Source organism: Thermobia domestica, chromosome 12 (assembly GCF_964235325.1).
Source record: "Thermobia domestica chromosome 12, izTheDome1.hap1.1, whole genome shotgun sequence".
Classification (NCBI taxonomy): domain Eukaryota; kingdom Metazoa; phylum Arthropoda; class Insecta; order Zygentoma; family Lepismatidae; genus Thermobia; species Thermobia domestica.
In genome coordinates this window covers 107,732,375-107,749,100 of record NC_137465.1, presented here as the reverse complement: position 1 = coordinate 107,749,100, position 16,726 = coordinate 107,732,375, and the positions used below count along the sequence as shown (strand labels likewise).

The 16,726-nt window shown below is 33.7% G+C and overlaps 1 protein-coding gene across 2 annotated transcripts in view; it reads right to left on the bottom strand.

Annotated features, from left to right (window-relative positions):
• Tm2 (tropomyosin 2) overlaps positions 1-4,464 on the bottom strand; it is a 42,881-nt gene extending 38,417 nt beyond the window's left edge. For both annotated transcript variants that reach the window (XM_081733984.1, XM_081733983.1), the window contains exon 1: positions 4,309-4,464. The gene's annotated coding sequence lies outside the window, so the exon portion shown is untranslated. The remainder of the gene's footprint in view (positions 1-4,308) is intronic.
• Positions 4,465-16,726: the final 12,262 nt, after the last annotated feature.

The window sequence follows — 16,726 nt, the reverse complement described above, 5'->3', positions numbered from 1 at the left end:
TTGGGGGGAGGATATGATCTTGATATAATCTCTTGTGACATATTGTAACTCATTGTGAGCGTACATTATTCATTTAGTAACATCCCGATATTCAGTAACCTGCTTTTTTCTTACAGGTCCATTGTTGCAACATTATACATAAAGAATATATTATTTCAATAAAGATTGCGGTTTCTGCATATAATGACTCTGTTATAGCTTTTATGTAGTATACACGATATTGGGAATATCTTTCATATTTAGCTTTCTTTACCTATTAGTTAGCTGAGCATAAAAATATGTTAATTTATTACATATCAGGCTTTATTTCTTCTATTGTAAAACGATGGTGAATTAGATCACAGTATGCTGTTTTGAAAAGGCAAAAGTTCCACTTTAAGAAAATAGGATTTCATAGTAGGCTAGTTTCGTTTAATGAAATTTTCGAGGTATACTTCTCTTTATCTTACCGCGAGAATATGATAATGTTGTGAAATAAACAATGCACATCGTAAATCAGAGTGCGTTAAATTATGAAGAATTGTTTCTTCCCTTATTAAATAACTTCTGCAACTTTACATGACGTTTAAAATATGTACGTGAATTACTAATTGTAATAATTGTGGAAATTAATTTTAAATGGTTATATATCTTCTGTGTGTTCTTCATTGCAAATAGCTACAGAGAGTATCAATGTATGATTGTATTTTTCCGGAAAAAGTTTAGGCCAATGTTTGGCTTATATTATATACTTTATTTTTATTAATCAATCAAAGACCATCCTCCAACAAGCGTTTCGCTTTCTATCAGGGATAAGATTTACATGTTTATTTTCTAGTATTACTATATAAGTATTCTAGATATTCTCAAGTGTCTGTTGAGTAGTACTTCTAATATTCTATTTATAAAAGAAAAGCATGACAGTGCGTCACCTAACTTCTAATAGTAAACAGCAACCTTAATAGATGTCTCTGCCTGCACTTCCTCTCTGATGCCAAGAGGTTTTGCTAGCTAGCAGGCAATTTTGCAGAGTGGTGCCAACCCGTGAGAAAAAACCCATTTTGCGGACTTTTAATATTAATTATTCGCAATGGGATAAGGGAATTTTCATATAGTTAGAAACATACATGGGATTTTTCACTCTATGCATAATACACGCCAACAAAATTCTTTAAGAACGGAAAGTGGACAGTACTGAGTCATCAATAAGGTTGTCAGTGTTGTCAACTTTTAGCCTGAAGTCTTTTCTTTGTTTTTGGCTCGGAGATTCATGTGTGATTCTCACCAATCAAGTACCAAGAAATGACATTTCTGGTCTGGTATTTGAAAATAGAAGAAAACAAAACAATGAACGAATGAAAAAAGTAAAATATCAGAGAAACAATCAATTTTCAAACGTTCTACATGAAATGTGTGCAGAACAAAACTTTTATGGTATCATTCTGCAGGACCATACCGAGATTTTTTTTAGGAGGGCAAATGCAATACTCAGGATATTTAGGAAGGCATACCTGCGTTTTATGTAGTCATCTAATTAGTTTATCAGTTGATGAGGAGACCATGGCCTCCACGGTCCCCTTTACCTACTGCCTTGTCATTCGGCTCGGTATAGAAATGATGGTATAAAGATGTGGAACTGACAACAAAATATACTTGTCCTTGATTGAGGAAAATAGTTATTCAGAAACAATTTTATAAATACGAAAAATCGAAATTTAAATTTGAATTCGATATTTCATTCAGAAATTGAAAAAGTCACACACAACATATACGAGAAGTTTCATTTTCGTATAATAATAATAATAATAATAATAATAATAATAATAATAATAATAATAGTAATAATAATAATAATAATAATATGACGTGGGAAATTAAGATGCAAAATGGGATACTTTGCCTCTCGAGATGAAATTTTATAGCATTTCAGGTTAGCATCATTGATTTGCCGTAAAAATATTATAATGATTTAATTGTAACTTCAATACTGTATTATGATATTTCAATTTCGTTATTTCAAATTATTTGTTCAGTTAACCATCTTCCTAATACAAAGCACCAGACCACTAGAACAATTAGTATAAACATCAGCAACAAAAACAACAATAAAAATACAAACAACAAAAATAACGATGGTAGATAAAGTCAACTAAGATCTATGATCCAACTATTTGGTGGTCCAATCTGGCATTGTTTAGTGGGGAACTCTCAGTCAGGACGAGAGGTCAGTAAATTCGAATCCAGAACCTTTTGTTGGCAAAACAAGAAGTATAACTGACAGCTTACGCCCATTTTATCACTTCATCTACGAAAACAAAAAATATCTGTAGGTATATCTTAAAACATGAAGATTCAACCAATAATATATGTAGATCATTTTCGTAGAAGTTTAATTTGTTTCTAAAAGACGTACACAAAGTGGTATCGGTTTTCAGTGAGTTCATTACGAAGCCGAGATGTTCATCATCATCTTCCACTTCTATAATAAGCTGAACGGACTAAACAGGAAAAGCTGAGTTAAATATCTAAGAATTCAATACGCATGCGCCAAGCATGGCTATTTTCCAATATTTTAACCAATGTGTGAAGTCATTTTTAGAACAAAATTTTCTTGTGTAACACTGGTAGTCAACAGGAGATACGTGGTCTGAATCTATCCTGAGCAAGTAATTGCTAGCCAAAGCACGTACCCATAAAGAAAACAAAAAGCACATACACATCTCAGGTTTCCTCTATTACGTAAAAAATTGTAAGAGACAATGCCAAGACATTGTTTTGTTTTGGAGATATTCCCGATGAATACCGACTTTAATATTAGCCCAACATATCTGTCTTCTGAAACGTATTTGTCTGCCTTATATCCTCCTCCCCCTTCTTTTTATTATATTATCATAATTAATATCCACTTTCAGCATATGATCAGATACTAAACTAATTAGCCATAGATTTCTTTTGATTTAGAAGTATACTATTACTTAGACATATTTTGAATTTTTCAGAGTGAAGTTTATTACCTCTTAATTTCAGTTACTCTGCGTAATATTAGTCATTACGGTACTAGCGCTATAATACTAGTAATAGTAGTAGACTCGCAATGCTGGCTCGACACTAAAAAATCTGTGTTTTGATTAGAAATTGAACTTGGATCCAGAAACAACAAACAGAATGCTGCTAAGTGTTTGGATCAATGAGATCTTATCATGATATATGTGTAGACCACTTTTAAAACACATATGCACTTTCCGGCTTTGGTTTCGATAATTATTATACTTTCTATATTGATGGTACGAATAGATGCTGTATCAAAACATACATCGGAACACATTCGCATTAATTTCCGATTTCGCATAAAATAAGTAGTTTGACATACTAGAAGTAATGGGGGAGGGGTCAGAATCTTGGATTATCAACAATGTATATGTTTGGACAACTATGACGAAAGATATGGTTTCTTGTAACCACGTCAGGTCATACTGAAATAAATGGGACGGGCAAAAATATTGGGAACATGCCTTAAAAGGGGAGATCATTGAATTATTTAAGCTTCTAATATTACAATAGCATCATCGGATATTGACTACAAGTCTTAATGCTTGGAAGAGTAGAGGCAGAGAACATGAAAAGTTTCTACTTTAATCCCCACTTTAAAGAGAAATATTGACACACACACACACACACAAGAATCGGCAGGAATGTTTTATTTGCACTGCTGTAAACGTCGAACCACTTCACTTATTTTTTTAAAATAATTGTCTTTGATATTTAAATATAACTAAACGGAAGTTTTTTTTTCCTTTATACTATGTTTTAATTTCATTAAGATCTATTTACCGTTAATTAACACTGCGCGTATCGAAATCGTTGAGTCGTATTCTTTAACCAACACTCAATAAACAAACAGTAGTATCTGCACTGTAACAACATTGTCGGGTATCGAATTTCAGATGGCCGTAATAGAAAAAAATAACGATTCGGATAACACTAAATTAGTATGTATTCTAACTTGACAATAAAAGGCATGATAGGTATTAATGGTACCCAAAACAATAATTTAAAAAATAAACTGTAAGCATTAAGTTATTGTAAAAGCATGATATGGGATAGCCACTTGTCCCAAATGGTTCTTGATTTGCTTTCCAAGCGCACAAAACAATTTGATTTTTTATTTATTATCACTGCACTTAGAAATTTGTTGAATTGCGGACTAAAAGGTTAAATATCAAGCATATTACAGTATTCGAATTATTACGTAAGTTATTAATCACAGCAAAACACAACTCTATTTCCGTGAAATCAACAGGAGGTAAGATTGTATGTAGTGTTTCCTACCTCGAACTCGGTGGATCGACCTGGAGTGCTGTGTACGTAGGCAACTACGGCGCTCTGGTTGGCAGCCCGACACGCACTGCCCAGAATACACGCACAAGAAGCCACCCGAAATCCAGTCAGACCTCACACTTTCCTTACGAGGCTGATCCAAAAATGGCGCGGGGGGCCAATTTGGCATGCTAAAAACAAATTTGACGAGAACTTAATTTCGCGATGGACACTTGTAGGGGAAGTAGGAAGAGGTGGAGCTTTAATTTCTAGAAAAATTATTCAGATGGCTCTGCAGTAGTCGCGCTGAGTGTTGTGGTGGCCTAGATCTTTTACCCTCCAAAAAACAAAACCTACATGAGAACTATTTCCACTCCAAGGTTCATAGCATGCCTGAGAAGAAACGAAGAATTCAAAATGTTGAAAAGAAAGAAAAAGAAGGGTTGGTACTATAAGAAAAATCATTGAAAGTAGAAAGGAATTTGAGAGAGCACACCAACTAACTTATCTTCGTAAAGATCCTGCAGTCCCACGAAAGAAAGCCAAACATTTTTCTACTGAATGAGTATTTAAAACTGATTTATTTTTCTTCCGCATTTACCTTTTGAGACTGTTCTCTGTCACTCGCTATTACTTTTACCAAGAAAAAAGTCTCCCTCATTTCATCATTTTACTTCTATTTTTGTTCTTCGATCCTTCAATAAACTCTGAGTATCTTTCGTTCTTCATCTGTTGTTTATTTGTACACTCATTACGGTTTTGTTTTTATGGCTAATTTTAAGGTTACACAGCAAGGAATCTTACTTGCTCGCTTCAAATTAGTATACCTCTACGTCGGAGTTTTCAAACTGAGGGTTGGGATTTCTAAGGGATCGTGAGAGGAGTCGTGAAGTGAGTTAAGAAAAGATGAATGTAATTAGAGCCAAGTAGAAAGAAATATTGTAAAGACTATTTTCGATATTAAATGGTGCCCCAAACGACTTCAAGTCTTGAATACATTTACAATATACCATATAAGACAAAGGTAACTTGTAAGTTTGCAATAGTTAGAGGGTCTGACTCTGAATTCCCGCGCACTTCTCTGTTTGTACGAGTATACTGTAATATTAATTTGAAATACACTTTTATCGTCTTAAAATGTGACTATTTTTATTTCAAGTGTGAGAATAGATTGCTTAACATTTAGATTAAGAAGCGTTAGTTATATGGTGAAGAATATGCTAGAAGTGCATTAAACGTGCTCACCGAATATTATCCAACAGTTTCTTTCTTGTTTAATGTCCTTAATTAGCAACTGATCTATACAATAAGTGAAGGTTCAATTTACTTTTGAATCAAAACCATACGAACAACTGATGGAAAAGATCTGTGATGTCCACCATAACCCAGGAGAGAGAAATTTACCCATTGGTAGCAATTGATCCCATAAACAATTTCAAAATAAAACGGTATTCTGGTATTTATGCATTATTGTCTTTAGTTAAAATCGTGTTTGCAGAATGAATAAGTGTTAGAAAACTCTTGATTCAATTTAATCAAATGGGACTGAATGAGGGTTGAGTTCTGAGATTCGTTGGTGTCCAGTATCGTGTTGCAATTTGAGAACAACTTAAACGGAAGTACTGAATTTTGATCTAGAAGCAGGCATAATTACGATTGAAGTATGTGCGCTGACTGAACATTATCAAAGTCAAAATGTTGTAAGTAGAGCTGAATATATGTTGTTTTTGGAGAAGTGTATTATCAGCTTATTTATTATATGCACTTTTTATTAAAAAAAAAGAAAAAATCATTTTGCTGTATACTTATTTATGTATTGACGATGATAGTGTAAATTCATTTTTAGAAATAAAACAACTTACAAGCCTTTATAATAATAGTAATAATAATTGTTACTTTCAGTTTCTGATAGTTAATTCTGTGCTTTCGCATAGTATTAGTATATTCAGAAATACATTGCTAACTCCAGGGTGTGACAACCCGGGCTGTTGAGAAGGAATTTCCCCCACTTAATATTTTTGGAAGAAAATTCGCCCTCCCTAAAAACTAACTGGGAGTGAAAAAATTATACTATTGTCAGAAGTTTGCAAATTAATTACAGTAATTCATATTTGAGACTAATTAGCATATATTTTACATGTAGCTCTAACTAATTATTTAACGGTATACCTAATCTAGGCATTAGGCATTAGGGTGAAGTAGTAGTTAACGGTATCCCTAATCTTCCATAGTTCGTTAATTATGGGTGTTCAAATAAGTGAAATCTCCATGTCGGAATAATCCAGTGGGAAGATTTTTTTTACAATTCTGTCTCCCCCGCCCCCACTTTGTGAAAATTTTGCACCCTCCTAACTCTCAATACTATTTATTATAAGAGTTAATCATGTATATGCGCTTGTATCTGAAATCAGGGTATGAAATCATGGTTATGAAGTAATCCCCCAATTCACATTTGTGGTGAAACTTCTCCCCACTAATAACTTACTGGAGGTGAATAAAGTAACACTATTGTCCGAAGTTTTGCAATTAATTACAGTAATTAATATACGTATAATTAACTGGCATTTCATATGTAATTAACAGCAGATGAAGTAGTGGTTACCGGTATCCTTACATAATTTATTAACCATTTTGGATTGTCAAATATGTGATCTCTCTATGTTAAAGCATTCCAGTACGAAGATTATCATTTTTTTTAACTTTTCTAGGTCTCCTATTCAGTGGTTGCTCTTGAGGGAAGTCATGTAGGTAAAAAATAAAGTTCCATCAGTTCAAACTGAGGAAAAGAAAAGCTTTATACAGCTTCAAAAAACGGTATATAAAAGTTAGTACATTATATAAATTTCTTCTAGCTTCTACCAATAAAATTTTATTTTCTGCGATGTGGCTCCCATCAAGAGCCTGAGCTGCCCCTACTTAAACTATGGTGATTTCGCACCTTGTCTGGAGTAATCTTTCTTGAATGCTAATAGTTTAAGTAAAAATAGCGAAAGAAAGTTCGAAATAAATATAAAAGAACTGCTTATTTCAGATGCCAAACTGAACTCTGTGTGTGAAACTCTAGGTATGTTATGTCAAATTTGTGTACAGGGTTAACGGCGCCGATTTCTGCATAACTTTTAGGGAACCTATTCAGTTTGTCAGATATCATCTAACGAGACATCAATGAGGATTTTAATACAAATACCTCCCCAAGCTAATTTTAGAGGATGTCCGAACCCCTTGGTCTCCTGGATCTGCGTCCATGACCAGTCCTGAAGAATGTTTGCCTTGAGACCTGCAACCCATCATTACTCTTCAAATGAGTGTGTTGCATAAATTTCACCAGACGATAATTCACTACATTTAAAGCTTCTCTTTACCCTTTCCTGCATCCCCCTGATCTTTTGTTACTACAGCAGTAAGCAGACCTAAAACTAGTCACAAAAGTTTCGGTGAGCTATAAATATGTATGATATGGACAAAGTCATTAAAAATTTTTAACTATTCCACATTAATAATTACTGAGATTTTGTAATATGGCAACCATAATTTTAAGGTATATACAACTATAATAATAATAATAATAATAATAATAATAATAATAATAATAATAATAATAAGAAGAAGAAGAAGAAGAAGAAGAAGAAGAAGAAGAGTTAATTTAAAATCGTTTATTAACCCGTACAAAACGAACTTTCTTCTTAAGTGTAAATTCTGGAGAGACTTCCTGTAATGAAATTCTACTGGATGTATCAAAAATCCTTTATCAACCTTTTAAAAATCCACACATCATGTGGTTCGGATTCCACGTTAATCAGTAAGTCCACGTCTCATATAGCCTCGCTGCTGAACGGGACTTCTACTTCTCCTTGCTCTGCCGTTTGCACTGTTATAAGTAGACCTATCTGAATGAAGATGTTTTTGTTCGGATATTTTAACTTCCTTGTTCTACAGTGGTTCTCAACTGATGTGTCGCGATACATTGGTGTGTCAAGCAGTCCCCTAAGATGTATCGCGAAATTTTAGAATTTAATAATAATAAGTTACAATCGGGACATACAAGTCAAAACTTCCAGCGATACAAATAATGTTCAGTGCTATATAGAGCTGTTATAAAACGTAATTGGTTTCACTATTATAATAGTTATTATTATTATTATTATTATTATTATTATTATTATTATTATTATTATTATTATTATTATTATTATTATTATTATTTATAATAAAAATATCGTACAAGTGTGTCGTGATGTCCTGGATGTTCAGCAAAATATGCCGTCAGTCAAAAAAAAAAGTTTGAGAAAAACTGCCTTAGATCTATACGTCAGTGCTAGGACTATGTGTTTCATGGTTAGGAGCATCTATATCGCCTTTAGAAGAAAATGAACAACAATAAATACATTCTTTTGGTTAAAAGTGTGTATGTGTTTATATATGCAGTACGTAAAATAAACAATTTCTTCTAATAAGATAAAAACTATTAATTATTAGCTATTAGCAATGGAAAAGGTATTCTTTAGTGTAAATCAAATTCATTTTTCTCGAGTTTCTTGAAAATTTGTATGAGAATTTATCTCCAGAATTACATTTTGTTTAGCTCGATCTCATCTATCGATTTCTATGTGTATCACCTTCGCACACTATTATAGGTAAACAAAAATTAACGTTTAAAAAAGTTAACCATAATTTTGATTAATATCTCCTTACTGATACTGTATAACTGTCGTCTTAGTGTCGCAATGGAAAGCTTCATATAAGTCAATATCAGTTTAATAGATGGCACGTTATCACATGATATAGTTTTTTACGGTTTACAAACACTCATTTTTCAATATTTTCACAAACTACAAATTAGAATTTACACTCATATCATCTTGTTTAGTTTAATGAGATTTACTGATTTCATCTCTGGACATTTTCTCGTTATACACACTGGGAGGAACGCTGGGGACGTCGTCTCCTCACCTCCAAAAAAATGTAAGGCGTCCCCCAGTTCATAAAAAAATTACAATAAGCAAAGATAGGCTGGGGGGATAGCGTGACGTCATTCAGCTATCTACCGCCCCCCTATCTTTTCAGATCCACTTTTACCCCTGGTTATACACAAATAATATCATTAATAATAATAATAATAATAATTATTATTATTATTATTATTATTATTATTAATTATTATTATTATTATTACTATTATTATTATTATTATTATTATTATTATTATTATTATTATTATTATTATTATTATTATTATTATTATTATTATTTAGGGACACTTGGTCGAAAAGGTATAACAGTTTTTTTCAGGCAGCTACCCTGAGTGAGGTTTTCTCCTGGGCTTTTTTCATTCACAACAGACAAATGCCGGGATGGTACCTAACATAATAGTCCCAGTCCGCTTCCTGCCTTCCCCATTCCTTTCTTCTTCTTCAATTCCCCGAGCAGTGCAACCACCGAGATACGTCATCCCTGATATGTATGAGGGACGGGCTAATATGGCTATAGATACCGAAAGCACACAAATCTAATTCCTAATCGTAATTATTATTATTATTATTATTATTATTATTATTATTATTATTATTATTATTATTATTATTATTATTATTATTATTATTATTAGAGGCCGGATGTTTAGGCATTAAAAACCTGGAAAATAGGCAGTAAAATAGGCACTAAAATGTAGCTCGAAATAATAAATACATAATACAATTAAAAAATAGATTCCAGTCATAGAAAATGTTGAAAGAACATAGCAATGTACCTGTTCGTTAATATCTTATCTTCTTTTAGTATACTATATAAAAACGAAAAAAATCTTTGCGTTTACGTCTCACGGATATGCCGACTAGGCTAAAGGAGACGGTGATTGATAAGAAATGAGTGAAATGATGGAATAAAGAAAGTAGGAGGAAACGGGAGAACCCCGAGAATGTCTATGCACACGATGTTTGTCCACCACAAAGTTCATTTGGCGTATATAAAAACGAAGCTTGACATGCATTCCACATATATCATATAAATTATATATTTTTCTCAATGTAGTCTTACTTTGAAGAAAATGCATAGAATAGGCAACATTAGGCACTAAAGCAATTATTTAGGCAGTAAGGGGCGAAATAGGCAAAAAAGACAAAATAAAATTGGTTTAAATTGAAACTATAATCCCTCATATAAACTTTAAAACATTGTTTTTGATCATATCTTTAATATTAAGGAATAGGCATTTTGACTAACATTCGGTCTCTAATTATTATTATTATTATTATTATGCCATTAGATACTCCAGAACATAGAAACCAAAGGCAGTTGGTAATTGCTTTTATGTGTTGGCAATAGTACATAATATATAACTAGACCAGCACAACCGTGTCTAAAGTTCTTTGTTCAACAAAGAAACATTGTGAATAATATAGCATTAAGTAGCTGGCATTGCCAAAACAGTTTCCTTCCCAAACAATTAACTCCTTTACTAGGTAACATTCCTTCCGTAATTCATGACATTCGATAGAGTACTTGAGTGGCTCATACCCACATACATCGATCTGTGGATTATATTATCCTAACTTTATTAGAGATGTGTTCAGCGCAGCGTTGACTAAGTGATTTTAAGGTCTCAAAAGCATCCGGTAAGATCGTCTCCCGGTTTAGATCAGAGCTGTGCCAAGAAAGAAAATAGAATTGTGACGTCACTCAGCGTGCTCGGATTACCACAGCGGAGTCTGGCAGAAGATGAAGGCATTTGCGGGAAACAGTGAGGGACTTCAAGCAAAGCAAGGGGGCAAAAGGGGAAGAAATTGAGACCTCCACCATCAGTAGGATCATCGAGAACATGTTCTCAGCTTAAGTACATTTAAAAAAAAAGTTTCATAAGGGAGAGTGGAACGGGGGAAATCTTAGGGGATACAAGTAGTAAACCCAATTGCTAATAAACACAACATTGTCGCTAGTATTTTGAACACTTATTGAGGGAACTCCTTTCAACTCACTTATTATCCTCGAAGAATTTGACAAAAGTAAGAAATAGGTTTTTAAAAATCTTGGAAAGAATTGTTTTTAATTATTCTAGAGTAGCATTAGGGTTTAACGAGAAAACAATTTTGTTCAATGGTGAGACATGTTGATAATTAATAAATTACATCGATATAAACAAAAGGAGATAATTGAAAATAAATTCTCATGTGTATTTTCGAGAAAATCGAAGAGAAAAAACTTTCGGCACTAAAATATAAGACGTTCGCTGCCAATAATGACGAATAATTTTAAACCCTTTGACATATTGTTTATATATATATAGTGTGTCCATAAAGTTGCACATCAAAAAGTTTGATTAGGTATATCTTTTGAACCGAGAACGATAACGATATGAGAGTAAAACAAATATAAGCGTGTTTCATGTACATATTTTTGAGATCATGACCAATGTTGGAATTTGCAACGCTTATGTGTAGTGACGAAAGAAAGTACCGAAAGTGTAAAACAAATAATATACAAAATGAAGAAAATCAATATACAGTTGCAGAAAACTGGTTTCCTGCGGGCAAATCCCTGTGTATATGTGCAGTATGCATCAACATTTATCCATTGGTGCAAAAATGTAACAAAGTTCATGCAGTGTTGCCATGTAAAAAGGCTATTTAATGCAAGTCTGTAAAATGGGTGTTTTTTAACAGAAACGTGTGGCCCCTGCCAACACTGTTGTCGTAAAATTACTGCCAACAGGTATGTTTTAGGTTAATTAATGACAAGCAATGAGAATTTGCACATAATTGATAACCTGAGTGTTTGTCGCAAAAATTTGCCATAAAAATGCCCATCTGGCAGCTGGCATAAAATGAAGACACAGTCATAATAGTGATAGTCATAACGACAAATGAAATGAAATCTTTCAGTTTAACGTTCAACGCTTATGTCGTTTAGGCTAAGTGAGACGGATGATTAGGCAAGTCAATGATGATTGGAGAATTGGTGGAATGAGAATAGCAGGAAATGGAGTACCCCGAGAAAATTTACGGCCTCGATGTTCTGCACCACAAACTTACATGGTTAGGGATCCAAGCAGAAAATCCACGCAGTAAAGACAAGCGCTTTACCACTGAGCCACCGCCCCGCCCCCAGTCACAACGCTGACGCCCATGCAAGTTGTAATTAAAATAATTTTGTTTTTTAACAAAGAACAGGAACAACTAGTGGTATATTTACAATTTCTTACGGCTAATAATGAAGAGAAAATTACGGTGGCTTATAGTAGTGCGCTCATGTCTTATGTGAAGAGTTCCTGGTTCAATTCCCGAGATTGTGAGTTCACGAGAACGAACTAGATCCTGTTTACTGGATTGTCCCCTATATCCTTGCATTTGCTTATTACACACGTTGTTTTCCATCAGCTACTCACATTCGTTATCCAGGGATATGTCTATAGGACTGCTTAACTAAATGCCTCATTTAGGTCTAATTTCCGTAAAAAAGATGAAAGAAAACACTATTATTGACAAAAAATATTAACTTGTATTTTTGTCTTTCATAAAGTAAACCTAGATTCTTCTTTTATAAATATTATGCGGTTAAAGTACAAAGGTATGTTAAAAATGTATGTACGTATCGTATATTCCGCTACCGAAAGAGAACGTCAATTTCAATAATAATAATAATAATAATAATAATAATAATAATAATAATAATAATAATAATAGTAATAGTAATAATAATAATAAGTACAATAATAGCAAAAGTCCTGATTATCACTAAGCCTTGATTGGTGGCGTAGTTCTATGATCTAGTTCTCTTGGAGATGAGAAGGTATAGTGAGGAATGGTCAATATGATAAGAGCTGATTTCGCATGTTGGTCTGCCCACCCGCCAACCGGCAGATTCTAGCCCCGATTGTGATTTGGAGCCCACATTAATAGTAGGTTCTCCTTTTCATACCTTCTATGTTTCATAAGATTTTAAAACAGAAAAATTTGAAAAGAAACGGTATTTACAACCAACAATCTATACTACCACATTACCAGCAATTAGGGCAATACTTCTCCAACATATTTAGTAGCATTATTTTTTATTTTTCTCATTGTTCATAAACTAGAGACTAAAATAACTCATGTGCGCAATGTATTGTATACCTATGTTATAATAGTATATAATGGATATATGTAATGGGATTATTGCCATTTTTATTCGTTAACTGTTTACTATGGCTATTATCTCTTGTGTATAGGGTAAATATGTCGATTAGTTGGTTTGAAGGTTTACATTCCTTTCAGCACCGATGCTCTATGATAGTAAACCTACAGCTTAATATAGAATCCAAACCAGATGAGCTCCCAGTGGAAACCAAGTCTCCAGTGCTAACCATGTAGCCATGGAGGAGTACTTTAATATAAATAGGAAAATGAAAAGCGATTTATCACATTAACAGTCAATAGCATCATGTTATGTAAATGCCACTTCCTTAGTAAGCAGAACTTGTACTCGTGATTGAAGCTTCCTCTTGGCTATATAACTAGCCTACGCGTTTTCGGCACAAGAGACCTGGGTTCGTTTTCTGACAGGATTTCGCGTAGTTCAAATTTCACATTAAGATGTAGGTCCACATTTTATATAGTCTCTCTATCGAGATGGATGCTAAACCCTAATCTCACTCTCTTATTCACACTAGTGATTTTGTCTTTGAGTTTACCAGCAAGCGTTTGAGACACTCAGCTAAGCAGTTTGCAGGTTACCAAGGTTGAGAAAGTAATATGCCATTGTTTTGCCAATGATATTATGCAAGAAATACAAGAAGGTGTAAATTGTACAAAGTTCCAGTTATATTTTGACATAATTCGCCCATTCGTTTGGTGACACTTCTTTAATCACATACCAGATTTTCCCGGCAGCTGAATGTTCTGGCCAAATTTCGAAGCTTTGTCGGAGTTAAAAAGCATGCATTGAAGATATCACAGAGGACTTCCCTGCTTGTCACTTATCTATAGAAATACTACCTGATGAATTGAAGGGCAATAGGACTGACTAATTCAGAGGGAATAATGCGAATATTTTAATTCATGATGCATGTGTTTGCATCTTGGAGATAGACTACTTACAATAGGGTTATCAGACGTCCGTATTTAGCAGGACAACTCCGTATTTATAAAGCTTGTTCTGATGCCTGTACTTATTTTTGAAAATTTGTAAAATGTCTGTATCCTTTATCTACAGATGATATTTATATAATCTTCTGCCCATTCCTACCGATTCAAACCTTAAAAGATGTTTTCTTTGGTTGGCGCGCAATATACTGTATGTTGATAGTGTTAAGTTAATGGTTTCTGTGAAGTTCAAATATTTCACATGTTGTCAATTTTATGATTATTTTTGGAGAGGAAGGACTTAGTAAAAAAAAATAGTAGTATACACACAACTGCACTGTGAGTGAGATTACTGTATTTAATCTTGCACATATAACTGGGTGTTAAAGGTTTTATATAGTGGTAATGTACCATTTTGTCAATGTTTCTGTATCTGGTTTTGATGGTTTCTTAAAACTGTCCTGCTTTTCATTCATCAATATGTGGTAATCCTAACTTATAGAAAACCTCGGATTGAATATTTGAGGTTTTCTAAGCTTAAAAATTTTATTGAGTCACACATATTGTGTTGCTCATAAATGTTTTTAATAAATCAAGAGTATTATTCTAAAGAGCAGAGCTCTTCCATGCGCGAGACCCCGTGTGGTTGCCGGTGTCCCTTAAGTCAACAGGGAAATTTTGAAAAAGAACGTTCCAACATTATGGTACTAATTTTATTGGCATTCTGTTCATAAAATATTATAATTTATTATTTCAATATCTTATTGTTATTAGAAGCTTAGACTTTTTTGTCCGCATTGTGATTCTACTATTGTTACTGTCTCTTGTACTGTGAGGAACAGTAAAAAGGTAACTAGCAAAACTAATATTAATCTACTAAGTCTCAAAAATTGTGAGCAATTAAACAGCAGAAATGAAAGTCTGACTACTTTCCAATAAAAATATTATTAGCCACCTGTCTAAAATCAAACGTTAAAGTTGAGTTCCATCTATCCCCCTCCCCATTACTGCTATTTTTACTAGATTACTTCCTAACTAAAATCTAAGCACTACTCAAGCCTCCGCAAGCCTTAATAGAATTACCTTGAATGTGTTTAACGTCTAATCTCTTTCACCCAATAAGTATTTCAACGTTTTGCTTTTCTATGCATGCAACCTGTGTTCCTCGCTTTAAACTAGCGCCCAAGTTCCAATAAAAACAACATCAAACAATTCCGTTTTAAGTTGAATTACGTACTCTAATTAATAAACAAATACAAAATGATTATTGTTTTCCTATATGAATGCGCTAGCATATATTATTAAAGAGAAAAGTGAATTAGGGTAACCAGCCTGGGATCGCACAAGGGATGTCCAATTTACGATGCGCTTCGTACAGTTACAACGTGTTTATCTATCTATAATAGATACAAAATGAATTGTGTGAAAGAAATAATATGAGGACCTCTGGCACATTTATCTAAATTGAGGCTCCCTTCGTGAAGATCTTTGAGAAACGCGAAGATCGCGTGAAGAATTAGAAACTCATCGTTTCTTCTGTTAAATCTTTCTTCAGCCAATGTTCTCGCCAGCGAATGGAAAACTGCCAGTTTTTTTCCACTGCGCCATGGCACCTAACAAATGCTCCGTTCGACATTTTCTCCCTTAATGACATATGACGTCAATATAACGACATATATTAATAGCCGTGTTCGGCAGTTTGTGGCTCTTTCCACTTGTTTCTTGGAATTGCAATGAAAAATCACATTTTATGCTAACGAACACTAAACCTACAAAATTAATACTTACTAATATGGTTGTGTTGAAAGGTAATTGCTTCTCTTGGTTCTTATCCAATGATTCTTCGATTAAAAACTTCATTAAAGCTATGTTTAAGTTTTCTGTAAATTTTGGTAAGCACTTATTTGTAAAAATGAAATGAAATCTTTAAGTTTTACGTCCCACGTTTATGCCGGCTAGGCTAATGGAGACCGTGATTATGAGAAATGAATAAATTGGCGGAATGAAGAAAGTGGGAGGAAACGGGAGAACCCCCAAGAAAACGCACGCACACGGAGTTTGTCCAACACAAAGTTCACTTGGCGTGGGCTGGGATCGAACCCAGGACCCCAAGCACCAGAGATGAACGCTCTACCACTGAGCCCCCGCGGCCCCCGCACTTATATGTAGTTGACTATATCAACATTATGTGTAAGGTTGATGGAAATTAAGATAAATTAGGTCATTGCATTTTGAAATTGATTTTTTAAACCCAAAGCATAGAAACGAACATAAGATATAATCGAGCCGAAATTGCTCGATATATATACTGCTTTAATCAGTTGGAGTTTTATTAGCAGTGCTAATACGTACACATGGATGCACGTGATTCTGGGGTT